This window comes from Eumetopias jubatus, unplaced genomic scaffold (genome assembly GCF_037043125.1).
Source record: "Eumetopias jubatus isolate StellerSeaLion01/CBP00866 unplaced genomic scaffold, mEumJub1_p1.0 scaffold_9, whole genome shotgun sequence".
Classification (NCBI taxonomy): domain Eukaryota; kingdom Metazoa; phylum Chordata; class Mammalia; order Carnivora; family Otariidae; genus Eumetopias; species Eumetopias jubatus.
Genome location: NW_028274815.1, coordinates 2,597,557 through 2,603,072, shown reverse-complemented (window position 1 = coordinate 2,603,072; position 5,516 = coordinate 2,597,557).

The window sequence follows — 5,516 nt, the reverse complement described above, 5'->3', positions numbered from 1 at the left end:
GTCAGGGCTGGGGGAGAACAGGAGAGGTCTGGGGGATGTGATTCACACACTCGCTGCAATTCTACCCTCGGTCCTTCAGTATGCTTATCCCGTGCTCTCCACAGAAGTCCACAGCCTCTCAGCAGTGCTAGTACACCAGTAACCCTACCCCCATTATCCAAGGGACTTCAGAGGTCAGAGGTCCGGGAAGTCGATTGACAAAGCCCTGCGGACCTGATGATCCTCGGGTATCACGCTTTGCCTGGTATTGTTCTTGGTAACAGGTCACCTCTAGGGAAGTAACAAGTACTTGTCTCTGAAGACTGCAGTTGAAATGCCCTTAGCTCGGTAATCGTGCTCCTGGGGCTACATGGGGGCATTTTCTGCAACTCTTCAGGCTGAGACTGGGACTATGACCCACAACTAGTAGGAACCTGGGGTGCCTGTGTCAGGGGCTAGCGGGGGCAGGGGCCTCCCCCGCCTGTGTGATGCCAAGTGGCTTACTGTTAGCATCCTTCTCTAGTCAAAAGTATTTTCCGTTATCACCATGTCATAGTCATCATTATCTTCCTAATTCACTCTAATAAAATCAATCATTAACATTTAAAAAGAATAAATTTCAATCTTAAAAACATCGTTCAAATTCAGTAAAATATTTAATGTACAAACTAAAATCTGCTCTTTATTTTTATTTATTTCAGTCATCTCTGTACCCAGCGTGGGGCTGGAACTCACAGCCCCAAGATCAAGAGGTGCACGCTCCTCCGACGGAGCCAACCAGGCACCTCAAAATCTGTCACCTTGGAGCTGTCACTGCCATTCACTGTCTAATTGATAACACAAGTGATCACAGGGAATGCCACTGTGAAGTAATGCAAGTTCCAGTCTGACTTCTCTGTCTTCACAGTCACCGAGCTGCCACTGTTGGCCTCAGACGTACTGTCCAAACGTGGGAGCCCAGCACCCGAGCCGCATGCAGCCATGCCTGCCCCAAGACCAGAGCTCCTGAGCCCGCGTGCTTGTCGCTGAGTGCTTGCAGGCTGGAACCAGCTGTGTCACTGGGAGGTCCACATAAAATGTAATGCTGTTAAAGATTTATTATAGGGGCGCCTGGGTGGCACAGTGCGCTAAGTGCCCAACTCTTGGTTTTGGCTCAGGTCCAGATCTCAGGGTCTTGAGGTCAAGCCCCGAGTCAGACTGCGCTCAGTGTGGAGTCCGCTTGAGATTCTCCTTCTCCCTCTGCCCCTCCCACTCATGCGCACTTAAAATAAATCTTTAAAAAAAAAAAGATTTATAATAAAAATGGGTAACTATACCCCCCCCCCACACACACACACCACACAATTAAAACTCAGTATACCACAACTGGTTGTTTAGACCTAGACCAACAAGAAAGGTTTTTTTCTGGATGGTGCATTGATCACTGAGAACATTTAGAAAGTTTTAATTTAGTTTTATTATTATTTTAAAATCCTCTACAGAAAAGGCACCCCCATATTACCTGCACCAGGGCCAAGCTCCCACCACCCAGCCATTGGTATCATGGTTGGAGGTGGGCTGTGGGATGATGGACAGAACGTGAAGTATTGAGATGAGGAACTGACTCTTGTGGCAAACCACACCTCATGCAGATTCTGGATGGATGTAACTTCTAGGAGCGACTATCTTAACCCCAGGACCTCAGGGCGTGAGCTGTAAGATCCTCAATGCAGCAGGTGATCCTTGTGCCCCATGCATGGCTTATAGGGGATGTAGTCTGGTGGGCTGCCATCAGAGTGGCCGGGCCCATGGAGGGAACCCCTGCTCTGGGGTCCACCTCTCTTCCTTGACAAAAGGCAGCAAAATAAGCTCGCTAGCTTCTGCTCTCACCCAACTGCCCCAGATTCCTCGTTGGTGCTGATCTCCGCTTCAGATTGATAGCCAGAAGATTGGGGATCACTGTTAGCAGTTCCACAACTAACTAGGTGACTTTGGGCAAGTCATCCAAAACTCCTTGAGCCCATTTCTCTGTCAAATAAACCTAAGGTCTGCCTGTTGACCTCACAGGACTGGGGTGGGAGTGAACAGAGTCACAGAAATGAAGCAGCGTGGCCAGCTACTGCGGGGAGGGGTGTCCTCAAACCTGAGTGTGCTTCAGAACCACGGGGTGGGGGGGGTGCTTGCTAAAACACACACTGCTGGGCTCCCCCCTCCCTCCTCTCCTCACAGAGTTCAGATCCTGCTGATGTGGGGCAGGACCCAGAATTCCCATTCCTAACAAGGTCCCAGGTGATGGTTTTGCAGCTGGTCTGAGGGCCCCACTGTGAGAACCGTGACTTAGGTTTACCAGGATGGGTGCTAGACGGGGTCGGAGTCCTGGCTGCACCCTGCCTGTCTTCACGGCTACAGGCAAAGTACTTGATGACTCGAAATCTCGGCTTTCTCAACGGTAAACGAGATGACATACATGAGGATCAGATATGGCTGTGTGTACACAGTACTTAGCACAGTGCCTGGGACATCATGCCGGCTTCCTGAACGTCCGTTCTGTGTACAGAGTGATTCTGTGGCATCTGCACACAGCAAGGTGCTAACAAATGTGCTACTTCTGAAGCAAGGGACGGCTTCAGACTGTTATCTATCCCAAATTACACATTTTGGGAACTCCTAATGTGTTTTACAGAAGCATGTTCCAGACGTAGAAATTTTGACTCAAAAACTACAATTTGCAGAAAAAATGTAAATTGGAATTACAAGCACAAAGTTTGAGTGTATTATTTTTCATGTGTTCCTGTGTTGATCTATAATTATCTTCCAGGTCAGAAGTTCCTAGGATTTTGGCCTCAGGACTCTTTGGACTTTTGAAAGTTATTGAAGGCCTTGAAGAATTTTTTTGTAGGTTATGACTATTGATATTTACCACATGCAACATAAAATGGAGAAAATTTTTAAATTACTCATTAAGACAATAAACCCATTTCAAGTTAATATAAGTTATCTTATTAAAAACAACTATATTCCCCATCCCCAAAGCAAGAAGAGTAGCACTGATTTACCTGTTGCAAACGTTGGTAATGTCTGGCCTAGAGGACACGCCTCTCTTCTTTTCCTTTAGATTTACTGTTTTATGCATGCATGTGTAACTCAAGGAATACATGTTTTCATTTTCATTGTTTTTAGATTTATAAGAAGGATGTCCTATCTCCACTCGGGGACTTGCTTTATTCACTTACTATCATATTGCTAATAATTATCCATAATTGTGTGTGTCAGTGAAACTTAGTTCACTCATTTTGAATGCTGTCGAGTCTCACTTTCTGGGTCAGTGCTCAGTACCATATTGAGAATGGGCCAGTGTTTGCCAGGATAGGTAAAGTCACATACACTTGGAGCCAGAGATTAAGAAAGAAAAGATTTTCAGATGAGTAGCTGGTTAATGAAACACCAGAAGAAACAGTTTTGGAATTACAGAAAGCCGCATGGGCGATTTTCTCACCGTGCTCAGATAATTCTAACCTACAATTTTAGAGGGATGACAGGTGCCCTGTGATAAAAGACCACAGCCAGCCACTTTACATGGAAAAGCAAGTCCCAAGTGGGTCTGACCCCAGGATCAAGCCAGTGGGAGGGGCAGCAGCTGTGGGCCAAACTCTGACGGGGGCCAGCCTCCTTCCTCCCCAGGGGAACACTGTGCTGCAGCTGTGTCTATACCCTGTACTACTGTCAACATTTCAGAGTGGACTGACCATCCCAGCTCAGAGTTTTAGAGTGAAGACTTTTGCTTTTGGCGCACTACCCTGATCTACTTCCACTCAGCCTCCTAACCTGCAATCAGGTCTTCCGGTGCCATCTGTGTCCATAACCGAACCTATTGTCAACTGGAAGGGACGGGCTAGTGATGTCTCTGAAGAAAGCAAGTCTAGAAATAAATTGTCCAAGGTCTAGCCTGAGCTCACTGAGAGGCCCATGGCACTCCGAGGCCTTGAGTGAAGACAGAACGAACTGCAGTAGAAATAGGGGCTGTGGTCATCCCGAGAGCAGTGGCCAGGGCATCTTTGGGTTTCATAGCTACACGAGAAGAGACAGCATGATCAATCATTAATGATTTTTAAGGGCAATTTTTAAATTATTTTTTAAGCTTACTTTTTTAGTAATCTCTACACCCAACATGGGGCTCGAACTCATAACCCAGAGATCAAGAAGCCCACGCTCTTCCAACTGAGCCAGCCAGGTGCCCCCAGGACAATTTTTTTTTAAAAAAGCTATCTTGGAGTGCAATAAAAATAAGAATGAGGAATGGACTTTAGCCAATTTAAATTTAAATGAGGAAAGTTGAAATTTTTTAAATGGATGTTCTTTGAGTTCACAGACAAGCACACACCTGACCACACCCGTCTGTCTCCCCTTTGCTGTTCCTTCTTCCTTCTCTCTGCCCAATGCATGTGAACGAACTTTCTGTCCTTCAAAACCATATCCCGGACCCCCTAGGCAGTCTCACTGTCCGCCCCGCACTTCTCAAACTGGTGGCTTTGCACTGTCGTCGCCTCGTTCCCGTGCGCATCTCGGCGGTTCCTCTCCGGGCTCAGACTGTCTTACTCAACCCTGCATACCCCGGGCTTGGGCAGCGCGCAGTAGGTGTTCGGTAAGGTTTGCCCAGCTGAACACCTAGAGAAAATTAAAGTCGTTTAAAGTTAATTTGAAAAGCAATACTTGCCGGTGGACAGGATTTTTCAAAGAAGTTGTTTTGCGTACGGAGCAAAAAGTCAAATATCGGGCAGAATTCTAACAAATCGCCTTTACGACTAAATTTCCTCCCTGGTTCCCAGTGCATCAGGTTTTGACATCCTGCTGGTCACGCACCCACGTGGGTGGAGCGGTCCCCTTCCCTCCGGGCTCGGCTCTCTTTTTCATCGCGGAATGCCAGTCCTTCCGGCCTCTACGACAGTTAGGAGGCAAGCCACCTATTTCTTTGCCTGGACAGCCCCGACTGCACACAAAGGGCCCGGGACAGCCCCCCAAACCGCTGCGAGGCCGAGGAGGGGCGGGGGGGGGCCCTCTGGCGGTCCCTCCTGCCCACACCGCCCAGACTCCGCCCCTCGCGCGGCTCCTCCCCCAGACCCCGCCCCCAGGCACGGTCCCGCCCACATTGCCCTGGCCCCGCCCCTCTCCCGGCCCTACCCGGACCGCACCGCCCAGATCCCTCCCTTCTCGAGGCACCTCCCCTCCTATACCGCCCAGACCCCGCCCCTCACGCAGCACCTCCCTGCCTACAACGCCCAGATCCCGCCCCTCTCTCGGCACCGCCCCAGACCCCGCCCCTCAAACGGCGCCTCCCCGCCCCCACCGCCCAGGCCCCCGCCCCTCACGCGGGCCCTCCCCTCCAGCCCCGCCCTAGTCCCCACCCACCTGCCGTAGGTCCCGCCCCTCCCGGGACCACCCAGGCCCGACTTTCTCCCTGACTTCCGGGAAATCGAGCCGGAAAAGCGCTGGGTACTAGGCCCCTAGGCCCCGCCCCGCAGGGCTTGCGCGGACACGCGTCACTTCCCCGCGCCGCCGCC